Source organism: Meriones unguiculatus, chromosome 3 (assembly GCF_030254825.1).
Source record: "Meriones unguiculatus strain TT.TT164.6M chromosome 3, Bangor_MerUng_6.1, whole genome shotgun sequence".
In the NCBI taxonomy this organism is placed as follows: domain Eukaryota; kingdom Metazoa; phylum Chordata; class Mammalia; order Rodentia; family Muridae; genus Meriones; species Meriones unguiculatus.
In genome coordinates, this window is record NC_083351.1 from 47850519 (window position 1) to 47875658 (window position 25140).

Here is a 25140-nt window from a genome sequence, read left to right on the forward strand (position 1 = left end):
TCATAATTTTGCGGCAGAGCTGGGCTTCGGGCTGCTTTATCAATACGTAAATACGTATTAAAAAGAAAATAAGCAGCTCCGCCTTCCGCCGAGATATACAGGGAAAACGGTGAACTCAAGGGGAAGCCACCGAGATCAGTTAGCCAAAAGGACGCAGGTCCTGCCAGCTGGCGGCATCTTTAGAAGTTCTGAGCTTTGCAGGGAACGTGAGGCCTAGGGTGGTCAGCCTGAGCGTGTAGGGGTACTGAACTCCTTAGCTGATGCAGCAAGCTACGGTTCTGGGGGACACGACGGTCGGTGTTCGAGCTGAGCAGGGCTGTCTGTCCTGAGGCTCGACCTTCCAGAGTTCACTCTGGGGTTTCCTCAGGAGTGAAGCCCGGGCGAGAGCCTCTGGGAACACTTTGAGGGAAACGCTAGGAGCAGATCGCAGAAGAAAGCGCCACGGGTGAAGTCCGTTAAAGGGGCGCGCTGGCAGGGCTAAGAGCAGAGGGGCTCTGGCAGCCTCTGGAGATTGTAGAGAAAGCCAGTGGATTAGAAGGGACTGAAACGAAGCCCGTGAGAACGGGAAACCCTCACTTGAGAACAGTGGCGCAGGTGGCCGGATGAGAGCGGGTGGCAAGCGTTAGAGCAGCCGGTGATGAGCCAAACGGGATGGGCTAGCAGCTGGGCAGCTCAGACGTGAAAGGGATAGCAATGAGTTCTCCAGACCCGGTAGTGGTTTGCCCCTAGAGATTGCCTAGTGAGGACTTTGGCAAATCAGCACCTTTCCTCGTGTCGGTTCCAAGCCCAGTGGAAGTAGTCCAGCAAATTTTACTACTGGCATTTGTCTTTGAAAATGGATTTTTATCTGCCGTTGTTATATCTTTGAATCTATGAACAAGTTTTACTTCTCCCTGGCAGCTCTTTTTGTGTCAGCACATGTTCACGGGCGCCTAGAGGATGAAGTACACATGCACCTGCCATCTACATCCTTGGGGACGGGCTTATATTTGTTCTGATGAGTTAGTTCGCTTAAGCATCACACTTGCCTCTCTGGTAGCATTTCCGCTTTAACCAAACGCCCTCTCTTTTCTCTAAGTACGGCAGCGTTTCCGATTGTGACCAACTAGATGTTATAGTATTATCAGAAGAAATTTTTTTATTATTTTTTAAACATAGATGTGCATGGTCTGTCTCTTTGTTTTTTATTTTTGTCTTTTTTTTTTTTAAGAGATTCCTCTTCTTGGTTAGGGAAACCTCAAGAGTCCTGAGGACACCCCTACCCCCCCCAATTAATTTGACTGCCAGCAACAAATTAACTCTGAATCAGGGGAATCAAAAGTAACCCTGCCTAGGACCCCAGCAGAATGCCTTTGGAGTTCCATATGGCTTTCTTCTAGGATGTTGAGGTGCAATCGTGAATGGCTTGGCTGGACTTTGAGTCAGGACATTTTGAAATCCCCATTATCTCATAGCTCTGGCATGACAGTTGGCGTTGCTTTCTGTCTGCGGAGTGCGGCGCAGTGTTGTCAGAATTCATTTAACTTTCGTAAGTGGCTTGTTCTGACCCAGAAGCCTGAGGATTTCCAGCCAGTAAGGTGAAGCAGGCCATCTTAACTCACTGATCAAATGAGGGGAACATGACCCAGTGGTTGCTCTACCTCTCAAACATTCAATATTTTATTATAGGGCTAACCCACTAGCCCTGTGGACTTTCTAGTTATTAATGGTGGTGTATAGATCCTATCCTCATAGATTCAGTGGTCTCTTGTAGGGCCTATAATCTTGCAGGGCCTATAATCTCGGTATAGGAGAAGCAGACACAGGAGGATTGCCGAAGGACTTTGAGTTCTAGGTCAGTCTGAGCTACAGAATGGACCCTGTCCTGGGGGTAGGAGGGCGAGAGCCTTCAATGTAAGCACTCTGAAGTAGGTAGATTCCTGTGAGTCTGAGGCCAGCCTGATCTACATAGTGGGTCTCAGGTCAGCCAGGGTGACATAGTGAGACCCTGTCTCAAAAAAAAAAAAAAAAAAAGTAACACATTTTAAAATGAAAATTAATGGGCTCTTAAAATACTCATGGCCCAGATTTCTATCACAGTTGTTCAGTTGTTATCAGTCACCTCTGCTTACCAGGATAATGAGAAGTTTAAATAAAGATGAAATTAAATTTGGATGGAGGTTGGGTTAAGAGCTGGAACAGGAGCATTGCTGAAAATTAACCCCTCAAGACCAAAGATTCGGTGCCTGGTTCCTTGCTTACATGCATTCCAACAATGGTGGAGCTGATGCTGTGAACAGCTCCTGGAATGGCTGTTCTGAAAAACATAGGCGCCACCAGTGTGCTGGTGGATAGATTCTGAGCCAGCCATCGGTAGTTTGAGGAGACTGCTTAATATACGGATGAAGTCCAACAATTTTAGGAAGTTTTGGTAGATGTTTTGCTTGTTGAGTACTTACAAACTCAGCACCCCGAGGCAGATTTTCTATGAAGCTAAAGAAAGAAAGAGGAAAAAAAAATGATACCAAATGATATCCTGCTATACTTACAGATCAGTGCCTTGCTCAGCAATATGCAAAAAGACTTCCTCTTGCAGTAGGTGGAAATAAATACAGAGGCCCACAGCCAGACATTAAGCAGAGAGTGAGAGACCTTGGAGAATATTCAGGCCTAAATGGGATGTCTCCATCAAATTCCTTTCCTCAGAGCTCAGGGAACCCCAAAGGAAGAGGGGATAGAAAGTGTTAGAGCCAGAGGGGATGGAGCACACCAAGGAAGCAGTACCCTGTAAGTCAAGGGGTCAAAGCTCATCTGAACTCACAGACACCGAAGGAAGCAGCCTGCACAGGGCCTCTGAGCTCATATTATGATCTCCAGTTTAGTGTTTTTATGCAATTCCCGAGTGTGTGAACGAGTGAGTCTCTGATTCCTGGGTTGATTCTGGGGGATCTTTTCTTTCTGTTGATTTGTCTTGTCCAACTTTGATGTGATAGTTTTTGTTTTATCTTATTATAGTTTATTTTTTTGTTTTTTTTTAATGAGTAAATGAGTAAATAAATGAACAAAAACCTAGCCACTAGGGTGAAGGTTAATAGCTAAACTGTCATTTATACTTTGAGACTGTTGTTGCTTACTTATTTTAGAGTTTTGAGGCAGACTCTCACTGTGTAGCCCAGCCTGCCCTGTAACTCTTCGTTCTGTCTGGGTCCCGGAGTCCTGGCAATATAGGTGTGAGCCACCACACCTGGCGGTAAATAATCTTTCAAAGTCTTTTTTTTAATGCCTGTAACTGTGTTGGAGGTCCATCATTCATCTTTTACACTGAAATAGAAGCTTGACTGGAGAGTTTCTGAGCCTGTTTTCTGAAGTCCTCTCCTCTTCATTTGGCAATGTTTGCTTTGCCTGGTACCCTGTCATCTCCCACTTATTCTCCAAGTCCTTGTCTCGTTGCTGGGTTCACATTGGCCTTTCTTTCTCTCTCTCTGTCTTTTATTTATTGATTTTGTTGTGAATTTTACATAATTCACCCCAATCCCACTCATCTCCCCCCTCCCTTCATATCTGACCTCTGCCTTTGCAAACGTCTCACCAAAAGAAAAGAAAATAAGATAGAATTTTTTTTTAAAAAAAATCTTGTTGTGGAAGCTCTAGTGTGTCACACTACACACATCTTTGCTTTCACTTTGAGCAGCCACAAATATGGCTGCAAGTTCTCTCATGGGCCCACAGAGCGGTGGGTGCTGCTGGGATTCTCCTTCACAAAGCACCACAGATGACTCAGGGAACCTGAGTGGCTGAGGCAGAGACTATCATTCCATGAAGTGATAGCTTTCAATGAAAGGTGGGATAAAAATGTTTTAGGGAAAACCTGAGATGCCCAGATAATGCCTGCTGCTCTGTGGACAGATTGGGATGTTGATGTTTTCATGGATTGTTTTATGGCACCTTAATGAGGTGAATATGAGGAGAATGTAGCAGGAATATTAATTTTGAGTTAATTATTTTTTTCAGAGGCAGGTTTGTGTGTGTGTAACCCTGGCTGTCCTGGAACTTGCTCCATAGACCAGTTTGGCCTTGAACTCACAGAGATCCGCCTGTCTCTGCCTCCTGAGTGCTGGGATTAACGCATGTGCCACCACCGCCTGGCTTTGAGTTAATTCTTACACACTACAAAAACAGTTTTTTAGGATATATTTTTAAATGCATGCATGCGCTTGTGCATCCATGAGTCTGTGTGTGTTTGTGTGTGTGTGCCCGTGTGTGTATGCACTTGTGTGCTGATTTAGGGTTCCGTTGCTATGAAGAGACACCATGACCAGGGCAACTCTGATAAAAGAAAACATTTATTTGTTACTGGCTTACAGTTTCAGAGGTTTAGTACATTATCATCATGGCAGGAAGCATGGCAGCATATAGGCAGACGTGGTGCTGGAGACAGAGCTGAGAGTTTTCTATCTTGATCCCCAGGCAGCAGAAGGAGACTGAATGTGTTTCACCCTGGTGGAACTTGAGCATAGGAGACCTCAAACAGTGACATGCTTCCTCCAGCAAGGCCATGCCTCCTAAAAGTGCCACTTCCTATGAGCCAAGTATTCCAACACACGAGTCAGAGTCATGTGCCATTGCAGAGCAGGGCCTGTGGGAGCAGGTTTTATCCTTCTACTCTGTAGCTTCTGAGGTGCAAACTCAGGTCCTCAGTCTTGATAGCAAATGCCTTTAGCTACCTATCTACCTGCCTTAGAGTTTTATTTAGTTCTGTTTATATGCATGATGTCTCTAGGGGCATGTACATGCCGTGACACACATCTGGAGGTCAGAGGACAACTTTGTAGAAGTGATTCCATCTTTACTCAGGTTTTGGGAATAGAAGTCAGATTGTCAGGCTTTCCTGGCAAGCTCTCTACTGAACGAGCCATCTCATCAGCCCATCTTAAAAATCAGACATATATAAAAAGCAGTCTCTACTCTTAGCCCAAATCTCTCTACCAAATGAGAGCCACTAGCTCCCCTAGGCTAAGATGGACTGAACATTCTATGAAGCAAGCTGGTTTGAAAAAGTAACCAGGGGTTCACACACAACATGATTTAGACAGCAGACCGTGGTTAGCCTTGACACAGTTTTTAGAAAGTCTTCCTTTTGGCTAATAGCTGCTGCTGGGAAATCCTCCCTCAAAATGTCTATAGAGGGGGACTGTCCAGCTCAGGTCCAGTGATGATCCAGCATCCTTTCCCCGTTTAAGGATCTTAGCTTTGTACTAACTAGATTTTCCTAGAAATGCATCTTGTTTACATGGGCGTATAGTTCTGTCACTCCTACAATGACGGATGAGGATTCTGGAAACCCAGAGTCCTAGCAGAGATGCTAGGATTAGGATCACTCACTGGTTTTTGTTTGGTGTTTTGTCTTTTTTTTTTTTTCTTTTCCATTTTTTGGATGGAACTTCATGTTGTGTCACAGGCTCGCTGTGAACTTTTAGGAATGTATCTTCTTGGGAGCCTGGGTACTGCCTTTCCAACCGCCTCCCCTAGTAGTGCTGAGGAGCTTGAATCCTTTCTGCCACAGGTGTGAACCTAGTGTGGAGACCTAGCACTTGGTGACGGGAGGAACAAAGGAGGAAGAGGGAGGAAAGAGCCCCATCCTCATCTCAGACCTTTGAATCACAATCTTCATTGAGACTAAATTCCCAAGGTTTACATGTGCGCTGGAGTGCAGGGGAGCGCTGCTGCTCTGGGTGTTGGACCTGAAAGATATGTCTATATTACCGAGGCTGGAAGAGTGGATGCAAACCATCATGTAGAAGGCACCCTGCAATCCACCAGGGGACAGTCTCCTCACCCCAGCAGAGAATCATCCTGCCCCATGACCTTGGGGCTGGCTGACAGCACATATTACTCTTGCAGAGGACCCAAGTTTGGTTCTTTGCAGTCATGGTCAGCTGCTCACACCTGCCTGGAACTCCAGCTCCAGAGGATCCAAGTCCCTCTTCTAGTCCCTGAGGGAACCTTCACTCACCTGTATATACTCATACACAGGCATGCAAACATATACATGATTCAAAATAAGTGTAATATTAAAATAAGCAAATGGAGATAGGTGGTTTTCTGTGAGTTCAATGCCAATCTGGTCCACGTAGCAAGTTTCAGGCCACCCAGGAATATATACTGTGACCCTGTCTCAAAAAAAGAAAAGAAAAGAAAAAAGAAAGAAAGAAAGAAACAAACAAACAAACAAAAAGGGCCTTGGAGCTGAGGATATGGTCTGGCGAATAGAGTGTTTGCCTTGCATTTGTGGTACATTGCATTTGATTTCCTACATAGAGTTTGATTATATGACTTGTAATCCTGGGACTCTGGAAGTGAGGGCAGTAGGATCAGAAGTTCAGGGTCAGCTGGATGCAGTGATGTAGTGTAATCCCAGAGCTAAGTCCCAGTGCTCAGGGAGGCAGAGGCAGGAAATCTCTGTGAGTTCAAGGCCAGCCTGGTCTACTACGCGAGTCTGGGACAGCCAAAGAGGCCACACAGAAAAACCCTGTCTTGAAAAACAGACAAACAAATAAAACTAATAATAATAATAATAATAATAATAATAATAATAATAATAATAAAATCCAACCAAAAAAGTCAACCAAAATATACAAAGTTTTCACTTTAAAAACCAAATAAGGAACCCTGGTCTAGCTGCTGATCTCCTTACTCCCAGCCAGAGCATCATAGATGAGATATAGCTGATTGCTGGGCCCTGTGCAGCTGTGAAACTTTCTCTTGGAACCTGAGAGAGGCAGCCATGAATCAGAAACACCCGTGATGTGCACTACCATCTGGAGAGTCACTGGCTTTAGTCCACAGGAGATACTGAGTGGCTTTCTAAACAAGTGACTGACGAGGCTGCCCTTGGATGACCCGTGAGCCCAGTCCTGCCTGCCACCAGTCAGCACCTGCTTGGTATTCCCTTGTTTCATTCCCGAGACCTGCCCAGGACCGCCTCCTAGCTCTCAGGGCCCAAGCAGGTGTGCCGGGCCAGCTGTGCCACCTGGAGGACTGGGGGAAGAAATGACAGGCCGAGGAAGGGGAGCAGACGTGGACATGCAGCACCTTCCTTCTCCTGCACCCCCAGAGCCTCTGCTGCCGCTTTTCTCCTTCAGAGCCTTTTGTTCTGCAGCCCCGTGTGTTCCACGGTCATGTTCTCTTGGCCTTCTTCCTCCTCCTTTTTTCATTAAATGTTGAGCTCTCTGTCCTCTTCACTTCCTTTTTCTTATGAGACAAAGATGAACCTGAGTCGTGACCTGGATTCAGTGAATACACTGTGCGTTGAGGCCTTCCCTCCAGTGTTTTCAAGTAGTATTATATCCATTAATGAACCATTGTTTATCTGCAGGGCCTCTGGCCAGCTAGACAAGGGCTCCACCTCTGCTTTACATCCTTAGCCCATTAATCAGCATTTGTCAGAGTCCCCCTGAGATCTGCTACAGCTACTTTCACCTACTTTCTTGTTTCACTCCAATTTCTTTTCTGTGTCTCACGACCTCCTGCCTTCTTTACTAGAAGACGGATCACATTCTGCTACTTTTTAATTGACACCTCCTAAATAGATTGTTGATGATGGGTTTTGAAAACAAACTGAATTCATCATGGGGTCATCCCAAGGAAATGAAACCTCTTTGTAAACTGTGTGCAGTTTCTTTTTCATGATGTTCATCTCCCTTGCAAATGAGATGCTGGAGAAGAGGTCATGAGCAGCACCCAGCTGGCTGCAGAACACTCAGTCCCAGCGTTAGGACTCAGGAGCCAGAGCTCTGGGCCTTGGGTCAGAGTGGAATGTGGCTTCTCAAGGCAGAGAAGCCTGTGTTTTTCCAGCTGATCTGCTCCATATGACCTTAAGTGAGGAAAGCCAGGAGCCATTCCAGTTGTGAAAGGGGAGTGGCCCATGAGAGGATGCTACACAGGATCACCAGCTAGGACATCAAGGGAAGGCTTGCCACCTCCGACTGATTCCTAGCAATTATCTTGAGAAAACAATTTGGAGCTTAATTTTTCTTGTGTTTTGAAGCAAGATGTCATGTAGCATAGCTGACCTTGAACTTATTATGAAACCGAAGATGGTCTTGAATTTTTGGTTCTCCTGTCTATCTCCCACATACTAAAAACACAGATGTGCACTACCACACCTGTTTTTGTATAGGGTTGGAGACTGAACCCAGGGCTTCATGGATGCTAGGCACTAATCTACGTCTTCAGGCCCCAGAGCTCAGTAAAGTCATGCTTGGGGTTCCGGGTACTTTGCCTATACCCAGTGTGTACTCTACCAAAGAGCTATAGCTCCCAATATGAAAATATGCCAATCGAAAATGTACATGAACAAGAGGAAGAAACCCCAGGGTCAGGGTGCCCAGGAGACGACCTCTTGTGTGTATGTTTGTTTTTCCTAAGATCTTTCACTGTGTTGTCCAGGATGGCCCTGAGCTTCTGGGCTCGAGCAATTCTCCTGCCTTGGTCTCTCAAGTCGCTGAGACTATAGATGGCTTGATGATGCCAGCTGGTGAGATTTGCTACTATAATCACTAACTTAATGGTTGCTCAGACTATGTCCATCTTACTTAGTCCCCTCACCATCAATGGGTAGGTTTCTGGCTTTGTTGTTTTGGTTTTGTTTTTGTTTTTTGAGCTGGAGGAAGCATGAGGGGGTGTTGAGGGGGTATCCTGAACTGGCCTGGAACTCGTGGTGATCCACCTGCCTCAGCCTCCAACTGAGGGTAAGTAGGAACAGAAGAAGAGAGAGCATGGCGAGACTCTAATAAAACTGAACTTCTAGCACAGGTCACGGTTTCAGACTGTGTGCTTCTTAGAAAGCTGAGCTTGGATCTGTCATCTTGTTTTCTGAATGATTCTGATCTTCCATGGAATCGATACTCTTGTGTTTAAAGTGAGTTAAAGCTCCAGAAGGTCACTCTCTGAGTATCACATCGGTGGGCTCACAACTTCCTGTAACTCCAGGAGATCCAATACCTTCTTCTGACCTCAGTGGGCACCGTGCTCATGTCTGTGCGTGTGCACACACATACACACAGACACACACACACCCCCACACACACCCTTTTTAAAAAATCTTTTCTTCAAAGGCACTTAAGGTGCTTCCTGGTGGTAATTAAAAATTGCTTTTGGGGAATCAGTTGCTACTGAGAGCAATGTTGAGAGCATTTTCTTCCATAACCCCTACCACAACATCCAGGGAAGATGCCATTAATACGCTTGTTGCTTTGAAACAAGGTTTTGCCAAGTAGTCCGGGCGTCAAACTCGCTGGTCTCCTGCCTCAGCCTCCTAAAAACTGGAATCATATCACTTTTTCATTATTATATAATTTATTGTTACAGGCACTGGGGTGCATGAAACAAGGGTACATAGTGGCAAAGCCGGGATTTTAATCTTGGTGTTCTGGCTTTGAGAGATAATCTCTACAGTATTGTCTTTTGTTTTGCTTTTTTTTGTTTTTTGTTTTTTGTTTTTCCTTCACAAATGAAGCTTGTCCTCTCCTTTCACTGTGATTGGAGCTAATGAAAAAGCTTGCAAAATTTTTTGTAGTATTTAAAAACTCACATAAGTAAATTTATCTCTAAACCTTGAACTTGTGCAGATAAGAGAAGATTTAACATTCATTCATTTAGAATACAAAGATGGTTATCTTTGTCCTGTGTGTGTGTGTGTGTGTGTGTGTGTGTGTGTGTGTGTGTGTGTCTGCCTGTCTGTCTGTCTGTCTGTGGTTATATGCATGCCATGAAGTGCTCACGTGCAGAGTCAAAGGACAACCCATAGGACTTAGTTTTCCCCTTTTCTATGTAGATCCTAGTCATCTGGTCCAAATTGCCAGGTGTGGAGGAAGCGCCCCTAGATGAGCTCTCTTAGGCACAAGGTTTTACCAGGTGGTAGGTTGATTATACAATACTTTATTTTGTTTGTTTGGTTCTTTATCTACTTTAGAGACAAGGTCTCTTGTAGTGCTGGCTGTCCTTGAACTTACTATGTGGATCAGGTTGGCCTCAAATTCACAAGGATTCTTCTACCTCCACCTTCCAAATGCTGCGTCTAAAGACATGCACCACCATGCCCTGACCAACACTTCATTACTATCATTTACTTATTTTAAGACAGTATCTCACTAGAGAGCTCTGGCTGGCCTAGGACTTGCTAGGTAGACCAGGCTGACCTTGAAATCCCCAATTGTCTACCCGCCTCTGCTCCTGAGTGCTGGGATTAAAGATTTCACCGCACTTGGCATCCTCTCTGGATTTGCCTGTGGCTCCCAGTGCTTACTGTCCCATCCGCTTACTGTAGCTGCCTGTGTCCTCGTCATAAGAGCACCAACCACAGTGAGGGAGGATGCATTCTGAAGACCTCATTCCGGGGAGATCGAGCACTCCCACGGCTGGGTCATTAGGGAAGTGTGTTTAGCTGGGGGACTGATAGAAGGGTATGAGTTGAATTGCTGTGCAGGGATTGGGACAGCATCTGCATTTCCACACTTCTGAAGCAGGAAGGGGTGGGTAGACATCACAATTTTGAAGACATGTTTTCTGGGACTTTGATGTTTCCTCAGTTGAAAGGGATGTGTTCTGAGAGTGATCTGTGTGTTTCTGCGTGTGGAACACAGCACTCGTGGCCTTGAATGACGTGTTCCTGTCAGAAAGCTTTTGGGGTCCCATCAGCAGGATGACTTAGTGTGGAGAGCCAGCTTTGTGACATCCGTGACAGCAGTGTGGCTTCAGCCTGCAAGCCTACGGGTACATGGTACAGAGAAGCATTTCCTTTTTCTTTCCTTTTTACTTTTTGTTCTTAGATGTCTGCTCATGGAGCCCAGGCTGGTCTTGAACCCTTGATCCTCCTGCTTCCACCTCCCAAGTGGTGGGATTACAGGTGCACATCACAAACCTGACCCTACTTTGAGCCTCTCTGAAGTCATTTGTTCTAGAACCCCCCAAATGAATCAAATCACATAGTATTTAAGATTTGAGACTGGCTTATTTTATGCAGCCTAGCCCTCAGGGTCCCTTGAATTAACTGATTGCTGTTTGAGGGCCTGTGAAGTCTGTGCTGACCATGGACTTCAGTGGACCTGCTCGGTCTCCCTAGTGCTGGGATTACAGGCAAGCCGTTCCTTTCTTGTTGTCAGAGGAGGAGGATTTTCGGGACAGTCTCTCACTCTAACCCCAGCTGGCCTGGTATTTGTAGTAATCCCTTTTTCAGTGTCCTAAGGTTTGGAGTGTTTTTTTTTTTGTTTGTTTGTTTTTTTTGTTTTTTTTTTTTTTGAGGCTGAGCATCTTTATGCTGTGCTGCTTAGGCACCTTCCTTTCCCACCCTCTAGTATATATAAGACCGCATGCATGTGCCACTATATACAGCTTTCCTTCACTGAAAAAAAAAATCACATTTATTTTGCCATGCTACTGTGTGCATGAGTGTATGAGAGTGTGTGTGTGTGTGTGTGTGTGTGTGAAGGTCAGGTGACAGCTTTCTGGAGTCAGTTCTCTCTAACACGTAGGTTCTTGGTATTGAACTCACACTTGCTGTATAGTCCAGGCTCACACTTGATGTATACTCCAGGTGTTTGCACTTGCTGTATAGTCCAGGCTGGCCTTGGCTGGGATTTCAGGTGTGTGCTACCAGACCAAAGTTTTTTCACTGCTTTCAAAACTGAGTAAATGTGGGCTGCAATCCCAGGACTAGAAAAATAGTGAATAGTTCATGGCATGCACCAGCCAGGTTTTAAAATCCTCTCATCCTTCGTGGTCACATGGGTTGCATCATGTTCTTGCCCTTGCTGTGAAGAGGCATGAGCCATTACTAAGGGCCCCAGGAGATGGGAAGAATTCTCTGTCCCTACCCTGAAGAGTTTATCCTCCCAGAAAGATGCACCCTGAAAAGGTATATGATGTGAGCCTTCTCTCTACTCTAAGGGTCACAGAAACAGAGGCACAGACTGACAAAGTGGCTGTGGCTCCCCGGGCAGGGGAAGGGGTATTTCACAAGAGTCCAGAGCCAACTTAAGATCCTGGCTCCATCATTCCCCCTGTCAGTTTGAGTGCACTGAGCTTTCTTTGGTAAGCTCAGTGTCCTTACCTGTATGACTTGGAGAACGCTACTTAGTTCACAGGAGGTTTAAACACGGAAACACAGACACAGAGTTTAATAGACAACCTAGCAGGCAGTGTTGAGAATCAGGGAACAAAAATACTGTCTGGCTATTTGTAAGATTTGTTCTTACTTAACAGAACCAAAAACGTGAACATCTGTATTCTCTGCCTTTTTTTCTCTTTCTTTTTTTTTTCTTTTTTGGGTTTTTTGAAATAGTCTTTCTGTGTAGTCCTGGCTGTCCTGGAATTTACTCTGTGGACCAGGCTGACCTCTAACTCACAGAGATCCATCTGCCACTCCCTGCTGGGTGCTGCTACTAAAGACATGTGTTGCCATGCTCCCATTTTTCAAGTGTTTTTGGTCTGTGTCCCTCTGTATGGATAGTTTCAGCTCGGCATCCTGTTTGTGAGACTCATTGTCAAAGTACAGAGACAAGACAGTAACTTTTGTCTGAGAGATCACTGGGAAGACAGAGAAGGAGGAAGGAAAAAACCATCACCCAGACTGTTAATTTAGTGCCTCTAATTGAAGAGTTAGCTCCAACCAGAGCAAGGAGAGTAGATGCCGGGGCTCAGTCTCTTTTGAGTGACAAAGTGATTCAGGGCTGTTCTGTCAGTTAAGGATTTCATATGTGGATTATTTTAATTCCAGATGGCAAAAAACTCTTATTGTTCTAGTAATAATAACATCAATAGTTACTTTAGTGTGTGTGCTTGGGATTAAACATGGCACCATGCATGTTTGACACAAGAATTTAAACACCCTCAAAAGCTTTCCCCTCAGCTACAAGACAGGCTTTAAAAACTACAAATAAAGTAAAATGAACAGAATGTGTTATGCCCAGATCTTAAGGTCCCCAAAGACCAGCAGGAGCTAGACCACATTTGTAAGAGCAAGAGCTTTATTCAGGCTTAAGCTTGGTCTCTCCACTGTCACCAACGCAGTGGATCAGAAAGGAGAGCCCCGAGCAGCTATATGCAGGGTTTTTATTTGGGGTTTGAGCAAGAACCCAGAATTCCCAGCTTAGCAGTCACACAATTGGATGACATTCAGCGATGGCAAGCTTGTTACAGAGTGATTGGCTAACTGACATAACTAACACTGAGTGAGCTATCTATAGACCTCAGGAATGTTAGGTTGGTGGGCTGCCCAGCACAGATTCCCCACCATGAGATAAGATACCTTCCCATTCTTGGGGTTACCTCCAGGATATTCCTTGGGTAGGGAATCTTATGGCCTTGTTTCTGGAACTGATGACCGTTGGTGGGAAGGCATCAGGCCTGGTCCTTTCAAATGCATGAATTAAAATATTTTTAATTAAAGAGCTCACCAAGGCATTTTAGAATGTAGATTTGGGAAACAACATCCCAACCTTCCTAATGTGGTTCCTCCTGTTGTGGTGACCCCCAACCATAAAATTATTAATAGCTGTAATTTTACTACTGTTATGAGTCATAATGTAAATATTTTTTGAGACAAAGGTTTGAGACAAAGGTCATGACACACAGCTTGAGAACCGCTGCTCTAGAACATTCCTTGTTTTATTCCTGTTTGTCTGTTGGGTGGGTGTTCCTTATCCAAGAGTGAGCTGACTTCAAGGTGATTGGATCCATTATCAGTGAGGAGAAGAAACAAAACAAAAAGGGCCCAACAATAGACTTTAAATGCATTTTACACAGTCCTCTTTAAAAAGCATCTGAGGAGGGTGGGGGTGAACCAGGAATTTCCTCCTCCACCCAGACTGCTGCAAAGCTGTAAACTAATATTGTGAGAGAGAAGAAATACGCTGGTCTCAACTTTCCCCCAGGGTAGCGCTCTGTGTTTTTGTTTACTAGGATTAAAGAATGCTAGGATGGTTTGTGCTTTAATTGGAAAATTTCTGAGCTTTGCTTAGGTCAGGGGAGGCTTCTTACATCTGCCTGGGAGCTCTTTCCACATTCACATGCTATCCTGGTGTTATCTTTCAATTAGCACCCCTCTCCTGTCCTCCCTTCTTTTCATGCTCTTTTTTAAGGAAAAAAAAAAAAAAAAAAAAAAAAAAACAAGCAACAAAACAACCATAACTGACTGTGCAGCCTAAGCTATCCCAGAACTTGCGTCAACCCTCCTGCCTCAGCTTCCTGATTAGCTCTGGTCAAGAGTTTTGTTTGAGCATTGCTCAGTCTCTGTGATGTTGGTAAGGGATGTTGTTCTGTCCTAAAATTTACTTTTTGTTGCTGTCATTAACAGTGAAAGTGAGGGTGCCTGCAAGATGGTTTAGCAGTCACAGGGAAGGCTTATTGATTGCTCTTGAGGAGCACTGGAGTATGGGTCCCCACACCCACATCATGAGGTTCATAATGGCACCACTCCAGCTCTAGGGGGATGTGCCTCTGCCGTCTGTGGGCCCTGCATTCATGTGCACATACATACCAACCACCCACCTCCCTCTGCCACATAGTTAAAGTAAAGAATTAACCTTTTTTAAAAGGTGAAAACGAAGTTTATAGGTTTTTGTTTATCTAAATTCTGATGCATTTATTTTGCCAAAAATCTCATGACACTAGTGTGGTGGCCATGGTTAAAAATCTCTCTTCCATGACTATGGGCAAATGAGAATTTAACAAGAGCATTTCCCAGAATGGGTTTGATTTGCATCAGTGTTCCATAATCCTCTGTGGCTTTATACTTTGTTTAAATAAACTTTCACAATGAATTCGTTAAAAAGAATGAGGTCTCCAGCAGATTTCACTTGGCTGATTTTGTGTTTTATTCTTTTTACGTTTTGCTCATTAGGCATTTAGAGGGTAGCTGGGTATCCTGAAAAAGGAGGTTGCTAAATGCAATGACAGAGATATTGATAAGGTTTCACATTAGTTATGAGGTCATATGATCTCCCTGTCCCTGCTTACGAAGGTGGAGCTGAGGTCTTCTTCCTCTCTTCCTCCTTTTCCTTCTTCTTTTTCAAGACATTGTTTCTCTGTGTAGCCTTGGCTGCCCTGGAACTGCCTCTGTAGACCAGGCTGATCTCTTAGACCAGGCTGGCCTCAAACTCCTTCATCTCCCAAGTGCTGGGATTAAAGGTGTGCGCCACCTGGCGGGAGCCGAGGTCTTCTTAAAGTTGGAATTATTTTTTTTTTTATTTTTGGGATATTGTTGTTTTTGGTTGTTTTGCTTAGTTTTGTTTTGAAACAGGGTCTCGCTGTATAGCTCTGGCTGTCCTGGAATTCACTCTGTAGACCAAACTGTCCCTAGACTCACAGAGATCCTCCTGCCTCTGTCTCCTTAGTACTGGGATTAAAAGTGTACACCACTATGACTGACCAAGATTGGAGTTTCTTGAGGCTGGAAGCTGGCTCATTGAGTAAAGTGCCAGCCTGCACGAGAAACAGAGTTCAGCTCCTCAACACACCACAGAAACTCCAGTGAGGCAGTGCATGGCACACTTGCAACCCTACTGCTGAGAGGTTGGGCAAAGGTTGGTCCCAGGGATCACTGGCCAGCCAGTTTAGCCAATCAGGAAATGGGTTCAGTAAAGTGGAGATGATTCATAGAGGAAGATGCCTAACAGCAGTGTCCAGCCTCTTCACACACATTCACACTCACAGATATGTACATACACACACTCACTCACTAATATCAACATACACACGAATACACTGGAACACACACTCACTTTTGCCCACATAAACACACACACCACACACATGCATCGTGCACATACGCACACAACAATATCAACACACATACACAGCACGCACAAAACAAAAACAAGCCTCAAAATCAATTCCTTAAAAATAAACCAAACTAAACAATACCTTAGTGAACTGGAGAGATGGCTCAGCGGTTACGAGCACTGATTGCTATCTTAGAGGGCTCAGGGCCCATTCTCTGAATTCACATTTGTCTGTAACTCAGTTCCAAGGGGGCTGACGCTCATTTAAAATCTCAGCACCAGAAAGTGGATGTAGGAGGATCTTGGATTTGAGCTCAGTTTGGTATGGGCTGCATGGCAACACTGTCTCAAGGAACAGAAGCGTATAAAGCAGGATGACACCTCAAGTGGCAGGCACATACTTCGTTTTCAATAAACTACTGGGCTGGATTGTTTTATGTCAAGTTGGAGCTGTCTGAATGGAGGGGACCTCACCTGGGGAGTGCTGCCATAAGATTGGCTGTGGGGCATTTTGCCACACACCCCACCCCCTCCCCCACCCTTGGTTCTTCGAGATAAGGTTTCTCTGTATTGCCCTGGCTATCCTGGAACTCCATCTGTTGACCAAGCTGCCCTCAAACTCAGAGATCCCCTGCCCCTGCCTGTCAAGTGCTGGGCTTAAAGGTGTGTGCAACCGTCCATCACTCGGCTGTAGGATGTTTTCTTAATTAGTGACTAAGTGGGGACTAGCCCATCATGGGTGGTGCCGTTCCTGGACTGGTGTTCCTTTGTTCTATAAGAAAGCACACTGAGCGAGCAAGCTATGGGGAGCAAACCAGTCAGCAGCACCCGTCCATGGCCTCTAAAACCAGCTCCTGCTTCCAGGTTCCTCCCTGTTTCGCTCCTGTCCCAACCTTGATGGGATACGATGTGGAACTGTAAGCAAAATAAACCCTTTCTTCTCCAGCTTGCCTTTGGTTATGGTGCTTTGTTGTAGCAATAGAAACCCTAACTAAGATAATTAACCTTTCTCCAGATTCAGCATCAAATGCATTGCCCTTTTGTTGTTGTTGTTAATGTTTTTTATTTATGTTTGTTTCTGAGGCAGGGTCTCCCTCTGTAGCTCAGGCTGGCCTCTTACACTCAGCAGCCCTGCCTCAGCTTCTCAAATGTTGGGATTATAGGCATGAGCCACTGTGCCTGACTGAAATCGAGCTTTATCTCTAGAGATAAAGCTGCCACCACTTGAGAAGTGGTAGCTGCTCACATGCTTCAGTTTCCATGTGGTCTCACTTATCAGGAGGATGCAAGCACGATTTAGAGGTTTTGTGAGCATTTTACTTTGAATAAGTCATCAAGTGATTAGTTCTGCTTTTTTTTTAAAAAAAAATTGTCATTTGATTAAATCAAGGATGCCTTCCCTTTATTGCCCTGACTCATACTGGGTGGCTGCTTGCTAAGTAACCCTGTGCCTGGAGAGGAAGGGGTTAGCAACATCCCTGCCCAATGGGTGTCCTGTCACGCTGCACAGAGGGAAGCATGCCTTGGTGTCTTATTGAAGAGTGATGGGACAGTCAAGCATTCAGCCCACTGTGGGGACACTTCCACTCACCTCAGTGTATTCGTCTTCCTGAGGCTGGACTTGCCAGCTCCACCTTGCACACAAAGAAGCAGCCCAGTGTGGTGACTCAGCCCTGTAAACCCAGCTCTTGAGATGTGAAGACAAGAAGCTAAGGCGGTTAAGGCCAGCCTGGACAGCAGGATACCCTGGATAGGGAACCTTGAAGTCTGTTCAAGACACCCCAAAACCAAGTTCTCAGCACAAAGCAGATTTGTTTGCCCCAGAGGGACAGAGGACAGGGATAAGGGACAAAGACAGGAGATAGAGGATGAGGGAGGAGTGAAAGAGAACAAAGGAGAGGGGAGAATGAAAGTAAGGGAGAGGGGTAAGGAGTATTTGTCCTGGAGGACAAAGCACTGACTCCGGACCCTTTATAAAAGTAAAAGGGGAAACCCCGTGGTAGGAGAAGGTGTTTATTTGGGCATGTTAATTAGGTGAGCCAAACGGCCTTTTGATTGCTAGATTTCACCACTTTGATAGCTGGACAGGATGGGACAGGACAAATGGGGCTGAGGTTTCAGCCTCAGGAAGAGGAATTGAATAGATCTTGGGGCAAGCTTTAGCTGGCCTGGGTCTCTTCACCTGTCTAAAAAAAGGAAAAACAAAACAAACAAACTAAATTAAGAAAAAAAAAAAAAAGATGTGAGTGGTTCAAGGTCACATACACCTGTCAAAATCCCAGAAGGATCCAGACCTTCAGTCATGGGAAGTTTCCTTTCCTAGACTCCACTACCTAGCAGTCAGCAGCCATTTGGGCAATTCCCAAAGAATAATCATCGTTTAAATCGTTAAAAATGGAAAGAAGGTTCTTATCAATTCTTTGGTCTCTTCATTTTTACAGATAAGAGGAACAAGACACGCCACGTGCCACTGGGTCACTGTGATAGGCTGGGTGGTGGTGGCAAATCTGTTTCAAAGCTCAGTAAAGTAAGGGGGTTGGTTTGAACCCTATGCTCTGCTCAATAGCAGACTAAAGAGACGTTCCTGAGCCTTGTTAGAATGTACCCATCCATGTTCTTGAATTTTCAGCATGCTGCTGTTACGTTTTGCATCTCTCATTCTTTCTTTAAAAATTTAAAAAATTACATTTGTGTTTGGGGGAAGGGGTCAGAGAACAATTTACAAGAGTCAGTTCTCTCTTTCCACTATGTGGTTCCCAGGAATTGAACTTGGGCCATCAAGCTTGGCAGCAAGTTCAAGTATCAAGAACCATCTCACTGGCTCCTTCCTTCTTTACTTACTTTTTTTTTTTTTTTCCTTAAATAATGTCTCTTGGAGTCCTAAATTGGCCTTGAACTTGTGACCTTGAATTTCTGGTGCCCACCAGCCTGACTCTGGCTAAGCCTTTTGTTAGTTGTATTTTGAAAGAAGAAAAAAAAGGGAAGACAACATTTACGTAAAACTTAACTCACTCAACAACTTAATACATTAAGTGATAACACCTATCTTTCCGTATACATTTTCAAGATTTATTTTGTTTCTGGAAAACTGAAGGTGTTTGTCATCTGTTTTAATTGCCTGCATCGTTTTAGCACTAGGCATCTTATTGGTATTGAAATCGAGACAAAGGCAGGAAATTGAAGAAATGGAAAAACTGAGAGGATAAATTCCGTGCAGTAAGACAGTGCCTCTCAGTAATGTTATAACCTGGAAAGGGCAGGGCAGGGCAGGGCAGGGCAGGGCAGGGCAGGGCAGGGCAGGGCAGGGCAGGGCGTTCAGATTCGGTCCTTGTTAGCTTTCTGTTGCTGGGATAAAGACCATGGTCCAGTCACAGTCCATCATAGAGGGAAGTTGGGGCAAGAACTGGAGGCAGGAGCTGAAGCAAAGGCGGCGGAGGAGTGCTGCTTCCTGGCTTGCTCCCCATGGCTCGCCTCAGCCTGCTTTCTTATAGAACCCAGGACTGGCGCCCCAAACAGTAGGCTGGGCCTCTCACAGCAATCGTGAATCAAGAAACTTTCCCAAACACTTACCTACAGGCCAATCTGATAGAGGCAAATCCTCATTTGTTTCCTCTTCCCTGGTGGCTCTAGCTTGTGTCAAGTTGACAAGAAAAAATAACCAGGACAGATGCCATATTAAAAAATGGAAATCAATGTGTAGACATAGTGCTGTGTTCCTGACTGCTCTTTAGGTAGTTTCCCAGAGACCTGGGGAATGGATTTGGAGGTGCTTACAGTGAAGATAAAACCATTTCTTTTCCCCCTAACCTTGTGTTTGACCTCTCCTGGCTCCCTTTGCATACCTCTTCCCCCCCCCCCCCCCCCCCGCTCTGCCAGGGCAGGACTCCTCAGCTGCCTTTTAAAACCTGGCATTTACGTTATGCTCTGGGAATTTACCAAGTCAACTCTTGCTTCTGGTAAACAGCAACTCACAGCCAGGATGGCACCAAAGAGAAACAATGGGGCGGTTGCCATGGGATGTCAGCACTAAAGGGGGCTCAGTACAACACACCTCTTCTCCTTTACGTGGAGGATGATCACGTGATGGCCACGTCCTCTCCAGAGACACTCAAGTAGATCTGCTTACTCTTTCCTGAGGTGGCGGGCCTACTCTGGACCTTGTGAGAAATAAGCAGAACCCGAGGACCAAGTCACCAATGACAGAGTTCTCCCGCAGAGGACTGCTGCTGAACTTAGATCTTTCTAGACTCCAGGGTGAGAGAATCAGCCGGTGGTGTCAGCTGTGGAGAAGGAATAAAAACCGAAGATGGAACTAAGAGGAATAGCTTGTCTTAGCCTTCTGACATCTTGAAGACTTAAGCTAAGGGTTTGCTGAAAGGATGGAGCTGGGCCTGGAGGAGACATTGGTTTGAGTGAGATTTGGAGCTGATCCTAGGATGAGAGTGTCCTGTTTAGGGGCAAAAATACTCCATCAGTGTGTGATGTGCTTGGAGGCACAATCTGTCCCTGTGAGGTAAAGGCCTTCAAGTACTGCCAGCCTTTAGATAATGCCAGATAGCCCCATTCTCCAACTGCCCTTGGGCGAGCTCACTCCACTTCCCTGTGACCTCAGCTCTTCTCTCAGCTACTCTACCCCTCAAGTTGGCTCCCTTCTTAGATTCTACCCTACATCTCCTCTAATGTGGCACCTTAGAAGACCTTTCTCTCTTCCTGTGCTTAACTTTTCAATGCCAACTCCATTTTGAATCTCTGAAGGAATCACTCTTTTAGAAGATTGAAATCTGAGGCAAGGACTGAGAGGAGAGAGACACTAATTTCTGGACAGTTCACTCAGCATCTAACACCCCCACTGCAGAGTGTTGCCTAAGGAAAGGTTTCCACTCTTGGGCCTGCCAGGTACAAGAAAGGAAAATTACAATCGGCTCTGTCTTTCTCTTGTAATGACCTCACCATAAATTCCAAAGCACAAGGAGACTCCAGCACTCAGCCCTGAGGCCTCTATCTGTGAGTCCGTCTTGACCTGCAGTGCTCTGTGCAGGAGTACGTCATCGCTGGCCTTGTCTCCCAGGAAGCACAGCCTTCAGGAAAGAAGACGCTTAAATAACCAGCAGGCTGTTCTCCCATGGCGAGGTCCTCTGAGCTGAGACCTGTGCAGTGGGGCTCCTGACCTGAACTGGGCACTGTTAGGGCTGCTATGAGTTTGACATGGATGTCCCATGTGGGCCTATGACACTTTTTAGATCACTTTCTAGGTGATCCAGTCTTTGGGTAGAGTGATCCTAGTTTGTTCATAATCTCAGTTAAAAAGGTTTGGCTAAAAGAATGAGAAAGTTCAAGAATACATTCTAGTTGCCTGCTCCAAGGATAGCACCAGAGGACAAGTCACATGTATTTTAATGGTATACCCAGGGGTGAAAGGTTACACATCTGAATGTCACCTCGTCTGCAATGTATGCAGATAAAAGTTATCTTTATATAATGCGTTTAATATAGGATTTCTCTCCCTGAGTCTTTCCTGAAAACTTGTTTTAGGGGTACTGTACTTCTTCGTTTTGTTGTTAGGTTTTCAAGACAAGGTTTCTCTGCTCTCTGTGTAGTCCTTGCTGTCCTGGAACTTGATCTGTAGACCAGGCTGGCCTCTGGCTCAGAGGTCTGCCTGCCTCTGTCTCCCAAGCACTGGAATTAAAGATGGTAATGCTCTTCTTGAAAAGGGTTGAGCAAATACATTTTGAGGATTTACTGGTTTTGCCCTCCTTTTTGTTAAAAAAAAATTATTTATTTTTATGTGCATTGGTATTTTGCCTATGTATGTCTGTGTAAGTGTGTCAGATGTCCCTGGAACTGGAGTTACAGACAGTTGTGAGCTGCCATGTGGGTGCTGGGAATTGAATCCAGGTCCTCTGGAAGAACAGCCACTGCTCTTAACTGCTGAACTTTGTTTGCTTTAATTCATTATTATTTTTTATGTTTTGGTTGTTTGAGACAGGGTTTCTTTGTGTAGTCTTGGCTGTTCTGGACTCACTTTGGGGACCAGGCTGTCCTCAAACTCACAAAGATCCACCTGCCTCTGCCTTCCCGAGTGCTGGGATTACAGGCATGCGCCACTGCACCCGGCTTGATTGCTACTTTGAATAAGATTTTAAGGGCTGTTTTACATTTTAGTTTATTATGTTTTAAATTATTTATTTATTTATTTTTTGTGCGGGTTTTTGCTGGAATGTCTGAGGTGGCACTCTCCTGGGACTGGAGCTGTAAACAGCTGTGGGCTGCCATGTGCGTGAGGGGAGCTGAACACACCAGGTCTCATTATAGATGGTTGTTAGCCACCGTGTGGTTGCTGGGAATTGAAGAAGCTGAGGGGGTCATCCCTGTCATAAGCCTCTGGAAGAACAGCTAATAAATAGTAACCACGGAGCCGTCTCTCCAGCCTTGTTTTCTTATTTTTTTTTAAGTGTGATTTTCTTTTTCTTTTTAAGATTTATTTATATTATTATGTATACAATGTTCTGTCTGCATGTACCCCTGAATACAAGAAGAGGACACCAGGTCTCATTATAGATGGCTGTGAGCCATCGTGTGGTTACTGGGAATTGAACTCAGGGCTTCTGGAAGAGCAAGCAGTGCTCTTAACCTCTGAGCCATCTCTCCAGCTGGTTTTCTTATGTTTAATGTGGGTGTATGTGCATGTCCTCACGTGCATAGACGTGGATACGGTGCCCTCAGGAGCCAGGAGAAGGCATTGGATCCTCTGGAGCTGGAGGCAGTTATGAACTTCCTGATATAGGTGCTGGGAAATACACCTGGAAGATAAAACCTGGAAACAAACGTGGATCCTCATCTTTCCAACCCTACTTGTAAAATTTTCTGTCTTTTATATTATTTTAAAATAGGGACAATCAATGAAGTAGCTGGTCTGTGATGTTCAAAGGTTATGAGCAGTAAAAGAAGATCAAGAAAGTGTTCCACACTGGAAGAGATTAAGGATATAAGACCTACATGGCACCTAGGACCTTGAATTGAACCGTTTTGTATGGAGTCTGTGCTTTAGGAACTAGAATTTTATCAAGTTTGAGGCTGGCTTTGTTTTTTAGGAACTATTCACTGAATAAAAACAATGGGGCATTATGTCTACTGTAGACTCAGAAAAACATTTATGTACATGCCATGTGTTAATTCTAATTTTAAAATTACTTAGTCTCTGAGACAGAGTCTCATATGTTCCAGGCTAACCTCTAACTCACTATGTAGCCAAGGATGACTTTGAATTTCTGATCCTCCTGCCTCCACTTCCTCAGTTCTGGGATTGCAGGTGTGTGTTATCATGCTATCCTGGTTTATGAGAAGCTGAGGATTGAACCCCGGGCTTCATGCTAGGCAAAGACTCTGCCAATTGAGCTACTCCCTGGGAAAATTCTGATTTTTAAGAGTTGTAAATTGGTAAAGAAAAAAAAAAAACACATACTACTATAAAAAATATAGTACTGGGCTGGAGAGATGGCTCAGCAGTTAAGAGCATTGACTGTTCTTTCAGAGGACCCGAGTTCAAATCCTAGCACCCACATGGTAGCTGACTACTGTCTATAGCCCCAGAATCTGACACCCTCACACAGGCATACATACAAGCAAACAACCAATGCACATAAAAGAAAAAGAAAAAAGAAAGAAAGAAGGAAGGAAGGAAGAAAGAAAGAAAGAAAGAAAGAAAGAAAGAAAGAAAGTTGCAGTATTACCTTTTCTTAGTTGGGGTTTTTATAGCTGTGAAGAGACAACATGACCACAGCTAAGGGAAACATTTAACTGAGGCTAGCTTACAGTTCAGAGGTGTAGTCCATTACTCTGTCACGGTGGGAAGCATGACATCACTCAGGCAGACATGGTGCTGGGGAAGGAGCTGAGACCTCTACGTCTGGACTAGAAGGCAGCAGGAAGTGAATGTCACACTGGGTGTACCTAAGCATCTGGGACCTCAAAGCACCGACACCACCCTCCCCAGTGACACACTTCCTCCAACAAAGCCATACCTACTCCAAAAGGCCACAGCTCCTAATAGTGCCACTCCCTATAAGCCTAGGTGGCCATTTTTATTCAAATCACCAAATCTTCTGAGTGTTGGCATCTGTCAGTTGAACATCTTGGTAAGACCCCGGAAGAAGCTGAGGGGGTCATCCCTGTCATAAGCCACTCCAGCCTGCTCTCATGAGGGCACAGTCCATCCCAATCTAATGGGATACTGCTATGCAAACAGAATTCAGCCTGCTTAGATTAGATGTCTTCTATGCACATTCCATGGACAGTGAAGCGTCAGGCTGGTACCTAGAAGTGTCTGAAGCCTGTCTCAGATGTTTATGTGATCCATTCCTTCCTTGGCTGTGAAAAGAAACACACACACACACACACACACACACACACACACATCATGTAAAAATGCTAAGCATGGTGTCACAGGCTGGCAGTCCAGCGCTCAAGGAGCTGAGGCAGGAGGATGCTAAGTCTAAAGTTACCCTGGGCTGCATAGCAAAACTCTGTGTGTCAAAAACAAAATAAAATGATCAGCAACAAAACAGTGCAAAAATAATGAAAAGAAAACTCAATCTCAGCTTATAATTGACACTGTAGCCTAACTTCTCTACAGTAGACTTTTAAAGGTGGCTATCTATTCCTGAGTTATTTTTTTGTCATGCTGGTATGTGTTCTTCTTAAAAATTACATCTGTGTAGTTACTGATTTGGTTAGTGTGTATACGTGTGAATATGTATGTTCTTTAACAGCTATGTAACATTCCTTTGGATTTAAGCTAGACAGTTTATGTTAGGGATGATCTAGTAGGTTCTTCTTTTAAGTTTTTATTTATTTAATTACTGTGTGTGTTGCCCTACATGGGTGGAGGGCAATGTTTGGGCATCAGTTCTCTCCATTTTTATGTCTGGGGGTTCAAACTCAGATTTCAGGCTTTCAAGGAAAATACTCTGCCTTCTGAGCTGTCCCACTGACTCCCTTGTTTGTTTGTTTGTTTGTTTGTTTGTTTGGTGCTTGAACCTATGCTAGCTGCTTGGCTATCGCTCTCCCTCCCAGTTATGTCTGCAGCTCTCTGATCATTTGCCTTAATAAATATAATTGCAATGAACATGTTTATCATTGTTGTTGTTACTTAGAAACAGAAAACATTTATTAAAAAAGAAGAAACTAAGGCACTCTAAGGGTGACAGCATTCTGGTGAACTTATGTTGCTCAAAAAGCCTATACTCGTCTTTTTTTTTTTTTATGAATGTTCTTGGTTAAATAAAAATTAGCACAGGGGATGCACTCTTAAGACATGAGTGTGCAAATCACTTCTCTGAAGGGTAAAGCTAGCAACAGCCTCTCGAACTGCCAAACAGTACTC

At 44.7% G+C, this 25140-nt stretch overlaps 1 protein-coding gene across 6 annotated transcripts in view; it reads left to right on the top strand.

The window, feature by feature from the left end:
- Positions 1-25140, top strand: part of Palm2akap2 (PALM2 and AKAP2 fusion) — a 427758-nt gene that overhangs the window by 318501 nt on the left and 84117 nt on the right. The gene's annotated exons all lie outside the window — the stretch shown is intronic.